Raw genomic sequence first — 16,611 nt, forward strand, 5'->3', positions numbered from 1 at the left:
GAAGGCAGAGATTTCATGGGCAATGTTGCAAAATCCATGCCATGACTCCCAATCATCAAGCACAATATATATTACTGCAGTCCTCCTTTGAGGTAGAATAATTAATGGTTCGTTCAGAAATTAGGACACAGGTTCAGTTGCAACATTTGCAGCCCCAATTGTTTCCTCATATACCTATGACAACATTTTGAGTCATTTAAAGCAGTACGATATTTTGTCAACTGTAAATCTATTTTTAAAAAAACGTGTCATATACTGATTCCTCTGTTATGTGAGGTGTAGGAGTAATTACTACTGTTAGAAGAACATTGAATAACTCCAGCCGACATTAAACTCATGCATCTCCATCTATTTGCTGATTAGATTCTATGTTGTTTAAGAAGAGTCTGTATTTTCTATTCTTCTAGTAAAAAAAAATCACTGTTTAATATGCAGAGCAGTGTCTTGCCCCTTGCTCCAAAAGATCTCATTGAAAAGAATGGAATATGTGAAAGGCTGCTTTCCAGTGTACTCAAAACGAGACAGCCCCAGATCCTTAAACAAAATAATTATGCAAAGTATAGGACCTGTCTGTTGCTGTTTTGCACGGATGTGTTTTATTTTATGTAAAATAAGCAAATAAAAAGCCATTTTTTAAAAAATTCTATGTTTTGGAAATATAATGCCATGCAGCAATTAATAAAATGTTTTTATGTTATTTACGTACAGTGCATACAGTCCCCGTCAGTTAAAAGTAAGAGTATGTTAGATAAAGAAAGTAGATGAAATACTTTAAAATTCATGCCTATGTTTTATGAAGAATGGCTAACATGACCACTCTGTATGATACATGTCTAGAAAAGCCAAATGTGTTCCTATAATGTTATGATATTAAAATACACTGTGCCATATTTATTCCAAGAAACACTGCTGAAATGAGATCGGGGGCTTGGGACTCAAATATAGGAAGGACTATAATGGTGATTCTATAACTATAGTAAGTCATACTATTCTACACTGTGTGCAGAACTCTTAGGCAATTCATATTTTTGATAATTAATTTAATTATTGCACAAGTACAGTGTTGTCAGTCAATCCAAATAGTTAGTGAACCTGAAACCTGAATATTTATGAATGTAAATGTGAGGTTTTGTCTTAGGGGAACATCTATGTGTGCAAAATTATTGGGCAACTATAAGGCTATGTGCACACATTGCGGAATTTGTTGTGGATCCACAGCATTTTTGCCGCATGGAATTGCACCAAATCTGCAAAGAAGTGCTCAAGCAATATTAATCAATGGGAATCTAGAATTGGTGTGCACATGCTGCAGATAATTCCGCACTGATTTGTGGCGTTTTATTTTTCACAGCATGTCAATTCTTTTTGTGAATTTGCAGTGTTTCTGCACCTATTGACTTACATTGAGTCAGTCAAATCTGCAAGTGTTAAAACGTTTGCAGATTTGCTGCAGATTTGCGTGCCAAAAACGCTGCAGAAAGGAAGGAGGAAGAGTGTGTGGGCGGAGAATATGTGTGTGGGTGGAGACTATGTGTGGGTCTGTCTTCAAGTGTGTGTGGCTGTGTGTGTGCGGGTGTCTGTGTGTGTGTGCGGGTGTCTACGGGTGTGTGTGCAGATGTCTGTGTGTGTCTGCGGGTGTCTGTTTGCGTGTGTATGCATGTGTGTAGCCAGGCATCATCTGATGGGACTACTACTCCCATCCGGCTATGTCTGCTGTTGCATATAACAGTAGTCCCATCATCAAACACCTAATCCGCAACTCCCACGTCTCCTGCAACAAAAATAAAATAATAAATCACCATATACTCCCTGTCCACCGTAGTCCATTTAATAACAAGTGTCCCATGACAGTCTCAAGTGTTGAACAGTCACATCGGGAGATGTGACCGCTCTACATGGCCTCCGGTGATACACTGACAGGAGGTAATCCCTCCCGTAGTGTATCACTGTGCCACCATGAAAGTTCACCAGAGTTCGTGCTCTCACTTTTGGCACCGCTGCATGAGAAAATTCTCATGCAGCGGTGCCGTAAGTGAGAGCACGAACTCCGGTGAACTCTCAGTGATGCACTGCAGGAGTGATTATCTCCTGTCAGTGTGTCACCGGAGGCGGGGTAGAGCAGTCACATCTCCCGATGTGACTGTTCTACATGTGAGATCATTGTGGGACACTCGATAGATGGACTATGGCTGACAGTGAGTATTTATGTTGGTTTATTTTATTTTTGTTGCAGGATATCGAGGGATTCGGGGATTAGGCAATGCAGTAAGTATGGTAAATTACGATTAATAAAGGAGTCTGTGTGATTATTTCAATTAAAGGTCTTTATTCTGGCTGTGTGTTTGTTTACCATATAACTATAGGTAGTAATGGATAGGTGTCTTATTGATGCTTCTCCATTACTAAGCTGTGGGCTTGATGTCACCGGATTATACAAAGATAACATCAACCCCACAAATATTACCCCACTTGCCACTGCTACAGGGCAAGTGGGAACAGCGAGGATAAGTGCCAGAATTGGCGCATCTCTAATATGCGCCATTTCTGAGGTGGCTGAGAGCTGAAGTTTCCCATGTCCAACGATGCATGCACCGGCGCCTTCCCTGCAGAGACCGACATGTGGCTCGTCTTTCCAGACAGCAGCATGTCTATTTATCTTGCGGAGATGCTCAGTCTCCGCAAGATAAATATCACTGGTCCAATGTATAGGGCTCGGTGATTCCACATGGTTTAATGAACAACTGCGTTCAAAATTCAGCAGTGCTTAGGACACAGCAAACATGTGCTGCATCCAAAGCGCTGCCGATTACTGACCATGGGGATGTAATGCTGTTTTGTTACAGCATATGTAGGTTAATTATATTAATACTCCTACATAGGCTGGTGACTGTGTGCGTGTCCTTATTTAATTGTGTTTGTGTGTGTCTCTTTATTTCATTTGTGTGTGCGTGTGTCTCTTTATTTAATTGTGTGTGGGGGGGTGTCTTTATTTAATATTAATGAGGGTATCTGGCTGAAGAGAATGGACAAGGAATTTACATCACAATTCTTTTTTTTTTTTTTTTTAAATAATATATCTTTATTTAGCGTACAAAAACACATACAAATCCGCATGAAAAATCCGCATGAAAATTCACATAAAAAACGCATTAAAAAACGCGTGGAATTTCAACTGAGTTTTCTGCCGAGAGAGGCAGAATCTGTGCAGAATTTTACAAAAGTAGATCCGCAACGTGCACACATACCCTTAGTGTGCAGAATTATTTTTCAACTAAATGAAAACTAAATTTTCCCATCTCAATTGTTTATTTTCATCTGTCAGGATGTGCAATAAAATATTATATTGTGGTACTGTGTTATCCAAAAAAATCTATGTAAATACTTTTATGCCCAAAAATAACAGAAGTATTCTAATAGTGGCACCTGTATTAGTTAACCAGAAACATTTTATTTGCAAGCGTTCAGAGCACAGAGCTCCTTCTTTAGGCAGGTTTATAAATGAATGATTTGAGACAAGAGCACAACCAAGTCTCAGTAGTTCATTTGTCTCGGTAATTCATTTGTAAACCTGCCTGAAGAAGGAGCTCTGTGCTCTGAAAGCTTGCAATCATTTTTCTGGTTAGCCAATAAAGGTATCACTACAAGAATACTATTGTCACTTTTGTGAAAAAAAGTATTTACATCGATGTTTCATCTGATAAAGCTGAGAATAGTAACCAAACAACTCAAACTGCAGAAAAATCCTTTTCTGACATTTAAAAAAACAATATAAATGATCAATATAGCCGCTCTTCTTTTCAATAACAGTCATAAGCTTTCCATTCATGGAGTCTGTCAGTTTCTTAATCTCTTGACATTTTTCTCTGACTAGACAAGCAATATTACTTATTATAAAATATTCTTGTATATAAAACTTCTCTAGAAGATTAATCAAAAACTAGAAATGGTATGTTGGTACTGTATGACTCTTGTCTTGCTAGACCACTGTACAGAAATGCTATTCGAGTATGCTATTTTAGCACTGTGAGGGGACTGGAAACATGTAAACTGTGAATAAAAGCTTCTGTCAACCCTATTTAAGGCTTGGACATCCACTCCTCCTTTCGTGGGTCAAATCATTGAATGACCAAACTCCATTTACACTACACAATTTCTGAAAGTTGAATGTGAAATTTTGTGCTCACCTAAATAATGTTATGCATGATGAATGAGCGTTTTTGGACACAGCTTTCAGTGGCTCAACTCATTCACTTTATACAATTAGCATGATGAATGGGTCGATACCGTTCCAATCTGATGAATTATCGGCCAGTGTAAATGCACAGGTTTACAGGTTAATACTGGAATTTAATATAGCTTTTATTAAGCTGGACAACACATATTATTTTGGTGTGTCAAATGTAATGCTTATTTGCATGCATCAGTGATGTCGAAAGCTATACCGCCACCATCAGGGACACCCAAGGTGGACAGATTTCAACTGAGATGCCAGACTAAGCATACTGCCAAGCACCAGTGTTGGCAGCAGGACGTTGCGTGACAAGGAGGTTTGTATTGACAACATACAACACTGATTCATTGTGGTTAATTCACGGGTGCCACATTTCTGCGTGGAAGAAAGGCCGGCTTTCTACTTTCGTATTATGCCACGATTATGATGGAGAGTACAACTATTGGAATTCGATATAATGCTCGAAAATGCACTTTTAGGTCAGAAGGCACTTAACAAGTAACTGGAGAAGAGACGATGGTCGACCTGAGTATGATCAATGCTCATGACATGCCAGGATTAAAGCCTAAAGGATGTCTTGGTGTTGATATTGCTTGGTTGAAAGTGAAGATCCAAAAATATCATAAAATTAGGAACTTGGAATGTACGAACCATGAATAAAGGCAAACTCAACATCTTCACAGCCGAAATGGACAGAACAGGACTGATCTTACTCGGAATTGGGTACTAAATGATAACCGAAGAAGAAATGGAGAAGAAACAATGTTGCTTTTATTTTCGACCAAAGATTACTTGGCACTATCCTGAAGTGCAATGCAGTCAGGGAAAGAGTCAACTCAATATGACTACAAGGACCACCAATTCATGTCACAGTTATACAAGTTTTTGAATTTCCCCCAAAATTTAAAATAACCAATACATTTCGTTCAACTTCACAATTGTGTTCCACTTGTTGTTTCTTCACCAAAAATTTACATTTGGTATCTTTATGTTTGGAGCATGATATGTGGGAAAAGGTTTAAAAGTTCAAGGGGGCCGAATACTTTCGCAAGGCACTGTGTGTAAACGAACCATAAGAGACATTGCAGAGAGTGGACTTTAACACTCATGTTACAGCCAAGCCATTCGAAATGGAATAGCATATCATCTTCTAATTGTGTGCAGTTATTTGCCTTCTTGTTGCCAAGAAAGTTTTTCATAAGAAGAACAAATGATCCGATTTCATACATTGATGCTATAAAATGCCGGATATTTGAAAGTTGCCTCATCTGTGGACGATTGAAAATTCCTGTCTTCAGTTTTTCCATGTTAAGCACAAATAGCTTAGGCAGTATCGTCCTGATTCATCAAAGCTATCACACCAGAAATCAGGCATAAAAGCTTTGAATAGTCGCAAAATGTAGACGCAACTCGGAGTTGTGACGAACTTTTTAGACTTTTCACACAGAAAGGGCAAAGTTGGGGGGAGACAAGGCGGTGACGCCACAGTTCGTTTAATTAATGATAAGCTGTGGCATTCTCTACACCAGACATCTCGCTCCAGTCCCTGACAGGAACCAAATTTCTGGTGTAGCCCATTTGTCAGATGGCTCATATTCAGGAATTGTTTAAGATTATTGTACTTGTTTTTATTATGTATACCTCTCCTCACATGTAAAGCGCCATGGAATGAATGGCGCTATAATAATAAATAATAATAGTAATAATAATAATGTGAGCGAGGAACAAGGGGAGCGTTTTTATCAGGACATTAAAACAATGGAAGAACGGTATCAAGGCCGGTGGGACTCACATATGATGGCTGACTATTGCTGGAGCAAGCCAAGAAAAGAAGGCTCAAATAACTGCCATTTGCCATTCATCTGTGTGCCATATATATGTGTTTTTATATTTTGCAGTTTAATTCTGTAAGTATATTTGATTTGCTGTACATAGACTTTGTAATCTTTGTTATTCCTTGATTAAAATTATACAAAATGTAGTACCGAAAATCATGTGTTTTTATCAAAAAACATTAGATAGGAGTAATTTTCATCAAAAATTGAAAATATCTTGAAATCCTGATGTGATAGCCAAAAACGGAGATCATATTCGTAATCAGCAGCCAAAGTTGACTTAAAATATGTTTTAAAACCTTTTGCCAGAAAAATTGCGTTGACCAGTGATTATATTTTGACCTCCAACCACCATATATTCTCTTGGAGATCAATGTTTTCTTGCCCAATGTTCATGCTTGGCTTTTACTATCCCAACAGCATAAAAAGCAAGTATACTTTGTGTAGCAACTTTCAGAGCTGATGCAGTCTATCCATTGCAATTTTCTAAATCAGCACCCCAAATAACCTCAGGAATAGTGTTGAGCATTCCGATACCGCAAGTATCGGGTATCGGCCGATACTTAGCGGTATCGGAATTCCGATACCGAGATCCGATACTTGCCGCGTATCGGATACCGGAATCGAAAAGTTCCCAGGATTCAAACTGCTCAAATTTGCACGAAATCAGCCAATGAGAATGATTCCAAGTGTGGGCACATCCTGTTCAGCATGGAGGGCATGAAACTACTGGCAAGGCTGTGATTGGCTGCTGAAATGATGTCATGATGCAGTTTAAAAGTCACTGGCGCCATTTTTGCTCACTCTGCTGTGAATTCAGTTAGTGACAGGACGCTGTTTGCTGACTGAGGGCCAGTTTAGAGATAGCAATTTGCTTCTTTGTGCTTTTCCAAGGCTAATTTAGCAACCGCTGTGTTCACCTACTAATCACCTTGCTTTTGCCTAGCAGCGCTGTTTTCACAGTGATCTGTAAGGTCTGTGTGTGTGTGTGTGTGTGTGTGAGTGCAGCCCACTCTCTAGTCTGTGTGCAGCCATAGGCCATCCATAGCTGGTTGTATTCAGTTCAGGGAGGGTGGTTCATTGCCTCATACTGTTCTTTTTTCTTTTTTTTTTTCAAGTAGTGTAGTCTGCTGCTCATTTTTTCTAATAATTCCTATTAGTGACTTTCTACCCGTATCCAGCTAACTTGTGGAAAAACACTACAAAGGATAAAGTAGAGGAGGTTTTTTGGGCCTTGCAGCACCGTTTACGGCTGTCTGCACGGTCTCCGTGTGACTGCAGCTCGCCCTGTAGTCTGTGAGCAGCCATAGCCTGGTTGTATCCAGCTCAGGGTTCTTCACTGCGTCATACCGTAAAATCAATTTTCCTTTTGTTTTAAGTAGTGCAGGCTGCTGCACATTTTTTCAAAAAATTCCTATTAGTGTCTTTCCACCCGTATCCAACTAACTTGTGGAAAAACACTACATAGGATAAAGTAGAGGAGGTTTTTTGGGCCTTGCAGCGCCGTTTACGGCTGTCTGCACGGTCTCCGTGTGACTGCAGCTCTCTCTGTTGTCAGTTCAGCCCCCCAAAAATAAATAAATAATAAAGTTCACCAAACACACCACTTTACATTTGTGTAGGCCACATTAGCTCATATTAAAGTCTAGTCCACACTTTAGAAAATTAGTGTTTCCTATACCTGTTAGGACTCGGAGCTGTTCAGGAATAAGCACACAAAGCCGTTAGTACTTTTCTGCTTATCTTTATCAGTCAACCAAGATGAAGAAGGCAGGGAGTAAGGCGCGTGGGCGTGGGCGTGGAGCAGGGAGAGGACGTGGGGATTTTGTGCCTGCTGCGGGCACCGGTGACTCCTCAGCACCCAGTTTCACCAGGGAACAGTCCTTCATGCGCAGCTTTGTCGCAGAGCGCCGTACACCGCTGCTGCGTGAAGACCAAATTGAAGCCGTTGTCGGATGGATGGCAGCTAACGCATCGACTTCAATTAGTGCCACATCCTCTCAGACACAGAGCACTGGAGAGCAGCCATCTGTCTCTTCACCACCTGCCAAATTGGCCAGGCAGACAGAGAGCCCAGGACAGGAGCCGTCTCTACTTCTGTTCTCTGAATCTCTTGGCTTGGAAACAGGGGGCCAGCCAAGCAGCATTGGAGAAATGGAAGAAGAGGCAGGGTGCAGTGATGCCCAACAGCTTTTTCTCTCTGAGTCTGAAGAGGCGGGTGGGCCAGTGCCTCCGGTCACCACATCGCAGGCCGCATCCGCTGATGATGACACTCAGGTGCCACTTTCTGGTGCGTGCTCTGCTGCTGAGACTACCCAGGAGGAGCAGTTGGTGGCAGAGGGTAGTGTAGATGATGAGGTCCTTGACCCATCGTGGCGTGAGGGACAGGAAGGTGGTGGGAGCAGCTCCGAGGAAGAGATTCCTAGAACAGGCCAAAGAGGGAGAGGGAGGGGGAAGACTGCGCAGCCTGTAGCCTCCACTTTGGCACCCGTTAGGAGCATGTCTGTTCCAAAAGCCAAAAAGGGCACTCCCAAGACTTGCAGTGTCTGGCCCTTTTTTGACACAGTTGCAGATGACATTTGCTATCTCAAATGCAAGGTGTGTCATCACAAAGTCAAAAGAGGTCGAAATGTCAGCAACCTCAATACCTCCAACATGTGGAAACATGTGCGCAACAGGCACGCGGCGGAGTTAGAAAAACACACTGAAGAGCTAGGCCAACCAACAGCGGCAGCTACCACCTCTTCAGCTCGTGTTGCCTCTTCCTCCAGCTCACACACAGCTGGTTCAGCTTCCTCCCAGGATCGCCGTGGAAGAACCTCTGGCCCTGTTGTCCAGAGACCCACTGTAATTCCACCCGCAGCACCACTTTCCCAGTCATCCACACACTCCCAGCCCAGTCTACAGCCATCGGTAGTACAGGCATGGGAGAAAAGGCGGCCTTTCTCGTCAAACCACCCACGAGCACAGGCTCTGACTGCAGGCATTGCCAAACTTCTGTCACTGGAAATGCTGTCATTCAGGCTGGTGGAGACTGACAGCTTCCGTGACTTGATGTCATTGGCAGTCCCACAGTACAATGTGCCCAGCCGCTTTTACTTCAGCAGGCAAGCTGTCCCTGCCCTGCACAAGCATGTGGAGGGACACATAAAACATGCGCTACTGAACGCCGTCAGTAGCAAGGTCCACCTCACCACCGATGCGTGGACCAGTCAACATGGACAGGGGCGATACCTTTCCCTCACTGCCCATTGGGTTAATGTCGTTGAGCCGGGTACAGATCGTGCGAGTGGCGCAGGACGTGTCCTGCCCATTCCAAGGATTGCAGGAATCCATTCTGTACGCATTGACTCCTCCTCTTACACCAGTTCCTCAGAATCATCGCTGCAGGAGCCGTCACAGTCCACCTCCACATGGACCCGTGATGAACGTTTACCTGTTACGACCGACATGAGCACAGCCGTGGCCAAACGTCAACAGGCCGTCTTGAAATTAATTTCTTTGGGGAATCGAAGCCACACAGTGCAGGAGCTCTGGAATGCCATCAAGCAGGAGAGCGATGTGTGGTTTGTGCCAGCATATCTCCAGCCAGGCATGGTAGTGTGTGATAATGGCCGAAATCTGGTGGCAGCTCTGGGCCTCGGCAACCTCACTCACATCCCATGTCTGGCACATGTGCTCAATTTGGTCATGCAGAGTTTTTTGAGGGACTATCCGGATCTTGATGCACTGCTGCACAAGGTCCGCCTAGAGTGTGCTCACTTGCGGCATTCCAGCACGTCAAAATCGCGCATTGCGGCTCTGCAGCGCCGACACCGCCTGCCGGAACATCGCATCATATGTGACCTACCTACCAGGTGGAATTCCACGTTACATATGTTGGAGCGGTTGTGTGAGCAGCAGCAAGCTGTAATGAAGTACCAGCTGCATCAGGCGCAAAGAAGTCGCACTCCGCGCCGTTCAGACTTCACAACCACAGAGTGGGCCACTATGAAGGACGTCTGCCAGGTTTTGCGTCCCTTCGATTATTCCACGAGGATGGCGAGTGCAGATGATGCACTAGTCAGCATGACTGTCCCCCTTATCTGCCTGCTTCAACAAACACTGCAAGCGCTAAGGGATGATGTTGTGGAAGAGGTGGAGGATGAGGATTCACCATTTCCATCATCTTCTGGACAGTCAGCGCCACGTGGTTCCTCACAAATGCATAGGCAGGGGACACTTTGTGAGGAGGATGAGGAGGAGTCAATGGAGGAGGAAGACATCCGTCCAGAGGAGGGAGTTACACAATTGTCCAGTACTCAGTGTCAGGGTGGGGTGATGACGAGTGGGCAGAGATCACGCCTCCAGCAGGTGACAGCGTTTCTTGGCCAGTTGGCAGTCTGCAGCACATGGTGGATTACATGCTGCAGTGCCTGAGAAACGACCGCCGCATCGCCCACATTCTCAACATGTCTGATTATTGGGTGTTCACCCTCCTCGATCCTCGCTACCGGGACAACGTAGAAAGCCTCATCACACCGTTGAACCGGGAGCGAAAAATGCGGGAGTACCAAGACACACTGGTGAATTCCATCATCTTCTCCATTCCAACTGAGAGAAGTGCTGCTAGTGCATTACAAAGCAGCTCAGTGCGTCCAGGCAGTGGAGGAGGCTCTGCACAAAGAGGGAGCAGAAGCAGTGCCTCTGCCCAAGGCAAGACCAGTATGGCCCAACTGTGGCACAGTTTTTTGTGCCCACCACAAAAGTCTACACCATCACAGATGGCTCCAGTCAGCAGGAGGCAACGGTTCCATCAGATGGTGACAGACTACATGTCTTGCCCTCTTGCTGTACTCCCAGACGGCTCTTCCCCTTTCAAGTTTTGGGTCTCAAAGCTGGATACATGGCCAGAGCTAAGCCAGTATGCATTGGAGGTGCTGGCTTGCCCTGCGGCTAGTGTATTATCGGAACGAGTCTTTAGTGCTGCAGGTGGTGTACTAACTGACCGTCGACTATGCGACTATCCTCCGATAACGTTGACCGGCTTACTTTCCTGAAAATGAACAAGGCCTGGATCTCGCAGGAATTTGCCACTCCTCTTCCTGATTAAATAATTAGGTGACTGTCTACAGTATCCAGGTCTCCTGTTGTGTTCATCTTTCTACCACCTGAACTTTAATTCCTGGGCTCCAACACCGCCAGTTGAGGCTCAGAAGTGCCGTCTGCACAGTCAAAACATACGACCCAGTGTTATTGGGTTTCAGTAACATCAGCTGATCCCCAGCTGTGTAGCCGGCAATGTGTCCTGCGACCACCACGCTGACACAACAACTGAAATGTAAGGGAACCTGTCCCCCCCCCAAGGCGTTTGTTACTGAAAGAGCCACCTTGTGCAGCAGTAATGCTGCACAAGGAAAAGGTAGCTATTTTTGTTTCGCTCCTTGCACACGCAGAACTTAACACTTATAAAATGTGTCCACTGATACCGTAAAACCGTCCCGGAGGTGGGACTTTCCTTCGTAATATGACGCAGCACAGCTGTCATTCCTACCCCCTTGGTGCCGTGCCCCGGCTCCTCAGCGTTGTTTGATTCCGTCCCGGAGCCTGCGCTGTTATGTTATCCCTTGGCCAGGCACACTTAGCGCTGCCCCTCTTCTGACATCATTTGGTGTCAGGCTGACTGCGCCTGTGCGGCCGCGCTGGCCGAGAGCCCACCTCGCAGTGTCTTCTGATTTAATCCCACTGGGGGCCTGAGATCCATGGACATGCGCAGTGCATATCTGAACCTCCGCCTCTCACTCATCTCCCTACGCCTTCTTCAGACTGTGCGCCGTCAGCTGATCCCTAATAGCATGCCACGGCCGTGACGCCGCACAGTCTGAAGAAGCCGTAGGGAGGGGAGTGAGAGGCGAGGATATGCACTGCGCATGGCCACGGATCCCAGGCCCGCGGTGGGATTACATTAGATGACACTGCGAGGCGGGCTCTCGGCCAGCGCGGCCGCACAGGCGCAGCCAGCCTGACACCAAATGATGTCAGAAGATGGGCAGCGCTAAGTGTGCCTGGCCAAGGGATAACATAACAGCGCAGGCTCCGGGACGGAATCAAACAACGCTGATGAGCCGGGGCACGGCGCCAAGGGGGTAGGAATGACAGCTGTGCTGCGTCATATTACGAAGGAAAGTTCCACCTCCGGGACGGTCTCACGGTATCAGGGGACACATTTTATAAGTGTTTAGTTCTGTGTTTGCAAGGAGCATAATGAAAAGAGCCACCTTTTCCTTTTGCATCCTTTGTGCTGCACAAGCTGGCTCTTTCAGCTACAAACGCCTTGGGGGGGGTTAAAGGTTCCCTTTCGACTTTCTCCAATCAGGCTTCGGCCTACACTGTGTTCCTCTGCTCCTCCTGCTGTCCCTGGGCTCCAACACCGCTAGTTGTTGCCTGGTAGTGCTGTACGCACAGTCAACAGTCGCTCCTCTGTTATTGGGGTTCAGTAACGTCAGCTGTTCCCCAGCTGTGTGTGTGGCAATCCCTCCTATCTCCTCCACCTCCTCCTCCTGCTGTCCCTGGGCTCCAACACCGCTAGTTGTTGCCTGGTACTGCTGTACGCACAGTCAACAGTCGCTCCTCTGTTATTGGGGTTCAGTAACGTCAGCTGTTCCCCAGCTGTGTGTGTGGCAATCCCTCCTATCTCCTCCACCTCCTCCTCCTGCTGTCCCTGGGCTCCAACACCGCTAGTTGTTGTCTGGTAGTGCTGTACGCACAGTCAACAGTCGCTCCTCTGTTATTGGGGTTCAGTAACGTCAGCTGTTCCCCAGCTGTGTGTGTGGCAATCCCTCCTATCTCCTCCACCTCCTCCTCCTGCTGTCCCTGGGCTCCAACACCGCTAGTTGTTGTCCAGAAGTGCTGTCCGCACAGAGCCAAACACCTCGCCAATGTGTTAGTGGGGTTCAGTAATGCCTGCTGCTCCCCTGCTGTGTATACGGCAACGTGTCATGCGACCGCCACGCAGGCACAACAACTTAAATTTAAGGGAACCTGTCCCCCCCCCCAAGGCGTTTGTTACTGAAAAAGCCACCTTGTGCAGCAGTAATGCTGCACAAGGAAAAGGTAGCTATTTTTGTTTCGCTCCTTGCACACGCAGAACTTAACACTTATAAAATGTGTCCACTGATACCGTAAAACCGTCCCGGAGGTGGGACTTTCCTTCGTAATATGACGCAGCACAGCTGTCATTCCTACCCCCTTGGTGCCGTGCCCCGGCTCCTCAGCGTTGTTTGATTCCGTCCCGGAGCCTGCGCTGTTATGTTATCCCTTGGCCAGACACACTTAGCGCTGCCCCTCTTCTGACATCATTTGGTGTCAGGCTGACTGCGCCTGTGCGGCCGCGCTGGCCGAGAGCCCACCTCGCAGTGTCTTCTGATTTAATCCCACTGGGGGCCTGAGATCCATGGACATGCGCAGTGCATATCTGAACCTCCGCCTCTCACTCATCTCCCTACGCCTTCTTCAGACTGTGCGCCGTCAGCTGATCCCTAATAGCATGCCACGGCCGTGACGCCGCACAGTCTGAAGAAGCCGTAGGGAGGGGAGTGAGAGGCGAGGATATGCACTGCGCATGGCCACGGATCCCAGGCCCGCGGTGGGATTACATTAGATGACACTGCGAGGCGGGCTCTCGGCCAGCGCGGCCGCACAGGCGCAGCCAGCCTGACACCAAATGATGTCAGAAGATGGGCAGCGCTAAGTGTGCCTGGCCAAGGGATAACATAACAGTGCAGGCTCCGGGACGGAATCAAACAACGCTGATGAGCCGGGGCACGGCGCCAAGGGGGTAGGAATGACAGCTGTGCTGCGTCATATTACGAAGGAAAGTTCCACCTCCGGGACGGTCTCACGGTATCAGGGGACACATTTTATAAGTGTTTAGTTCTGTGTTTGCAAGGAGCATAATGAAAAGAGCCACCTTTTCCTTTTGCATCCTTTGTGCTGCACAAGCTGGCTCTTTCAGCTACAAACGCCTTGGGGGGGGTTAAAGGTTCCCTTTCGACTTTCTCCAATCAGGCTTCGGCCTACACTGTGTTCCTCTGCTCCTCCTGCTGTCCCTGGGCTCCAACACCGCTAGTTGTTGCCTGGTAGTGCTGTACGCACAGTCAACAGTCGCTCCTCTGTTATTGGGGTTCAGTAACGTCAGCTGTTCCCCAGCTGTGTGTGTGGCAATCCCTCCTATCTCCTCCACCTCCTCCTCCTGCTGTCCCTGGGCTCCAACACCGCTAGTTGTTGCCTGGTACTGCTGTACGCACAGTCAACAGTTGCTCCTCTGTTATTGGGGTTCAGTAACGTCAGCTGTTCCCCAGCTGTGTGTGTGGCAATCCCTCCTATCTCCTCCACCTCCTCCTCCTGCTGTCCCTGGGCTCCAACACCGCTAGTTGTTGTCTGGTAGTGCTGTACGCACAGTCAACAGTCGCTCCTCTGTTATTGGGGTTCAGTAACGTCAGCTGTTCCCCAGCTGTGTGTGTGGCAATCCCTCCTATCTCCTCCACCTCCTCCTCCTGCTGTCCCTGGGCTCCAACACCGCTAGTTGTTGTCCAGAAGTGCTGTCCGCACAGAGCCAAACACCTCGCCAATGTGTTAGTGGGGTTCAGTAATGCCTGCTGCTCCCCTGCTGTGTATACGGCAACGTGTCATGCGACCGCCACGCAGGCACAACAACTTAAATTTAAGGGAACCTGTCCCCCCCCCAAGGCGTTTGTTACTGAAAAAGCCACCTTGTGCAGCAGTAATGCTGCACAAGGAAAAGGTAGCTATTTTTGTTTCGCTCCTTGCACACGCAGAACTTAACACTTATAAAATGTGTCCACTGATACCGTAAAACCGTCCCGGAGGTGGGACTTTCCTTCGTAATATGACGCAGCACAGCTGTCATTCCTACCCCCTTGGTGCCGTGCCCCGGCTCCTCAGCGTTGTTTGATTCCGTCCCGGAGCCTGCGCTGTTATGTTATCCCTTGGCCAGGCACACTTAGCGCTGCCCCTCTTCTGACATCATTTGGTGTCAGGCTGACTGCGCCTGTGCGGCCGCGCTGGCCGAGAGCCCACCTCGCAGTGTCTTCTGATTTAATCCCACTGGGGGCCTGAGATCCATGGACATGCGCAGTGCATATCTGAACCTCCGCCTCTCACTCATCTCCCTACGCCTTCTTCAGACTGTGCGCCGTCAGCTGATCCCTAATAGCATGCCACGGCCGTGACGCCGCACAGTCTGAAGAAGCCGTAGGGAGGGGAGTGAGAGGCGAGGATATGCACTGCGCATGGCCACGGATCCCAGGCCCGCGGTGGGATTACATTAGATGACACTGCGAGGCGGGCTCTCGGCCAGCGCGGCCGCACAGGCGCAGCCAGCCTGACACCAAATGATGTCAGAAGATGGGCAGCGCTAAGTGTGCCTGGCCAAGGGATAACATAACAGCGCAGGCTCCGGGACGGAATCAAACAACGCTGATGAGCCGGGGCACGGCGCCAAGGGGGTAGGAATGACAGCTGTGCTGCGTCATATTACGAAGGAAAGTTCCACCTCCGGGACGGTCTCACGGTATCAGGGGACACATTTTATAAGTGTTTAGTTCTGTGTTTGCAAGGAGCATAATGAAAAGAGCCACCTTTTCCTTTTGCATCCTTTGTGCTGCACAAGCTGGCTCTTTCAGCTACAAACGCCTTGGGGGGGGTTAAAGGTTCCCTTTCGACTTTCTCCAATCAGGCTTCGGCCTACACTGTGTTCCTCTGCTCCTCCTGCTGTCCCTGGGCTCCAACACCGCTAGTTGTTGCCTGGTAGTGCTGTACGCACAGTCAACAGTCGCTCCTCTGTTATTGGGGTTCAGTAACGTCAGCTGTTCCCCAGCTGTGTGTGTGGCAATCCCTCCTATCTCCTCCACCTCCTCCTCCTGCTGTCCCTGGGCTCCAACACCGCTAGTTGTTGCCTGGTACTGCTGTACGCACAGTCAACAGTCGCTCCTCTGTTATTGGGGTTCAGTAACGTCAGCTGTTCCCCAGCTGTGTGTGTGGCAATCCCTCCTATCTCCTCCACCTCCTCCTCCTGCTGTCCCTGGGCTCCAACACCGCTAGTTGTTGTCTGGTAGTGCTGTACGCACAGTCAACAGTCGCTCCTCTGTTATTGGGGTTCAGTAACGTCAGCTGTTCCCCAGCTGTGTGTGTGGCAATCCCTCCTATCTCCTCCACCTCCTCCTCCTGCTGTCCCTGGGCTCCAACACCGCTAGTTGTTGTCCAGAAGTGCTGTCCGCACAGAGCCAAACACCTCGCCAATGTGTTAGTGGGGTTCAGTAATGCCTGCTGCTCCCCTGCTGTGTATACGGCAACGTGTCATGCGACCGCCACGCAGGCACAACAGCTTAAATTTAAGGGAACCTGTCCCCCCCCAAGGTGTTTGTTACTGAAAGAGCCACCTTGTGCAGCAGTAATAATGATGCAAAAGGAAAAAGTGGCTCTTTTTGTGGTGCTCCTTGCACACGCTGAACTTGACACTTATGAAATGTGTCCCCTCACACCGTT

Source organism: Ranitomeya variabilis, chromosome 3, assembly GCF_051348905.1.
Source record: "Ranitomeya variabilis isolate aRanVar5 chromosome 3, aRanVar5.hap1, whole genome shotgun sequence".
Lineage (NCBI taxonomy): Eukaryota > Metazoa > Chordata > Amphibia > Anura > Dendrobatidae > Ranitomeya > Ranitomeya variabilis.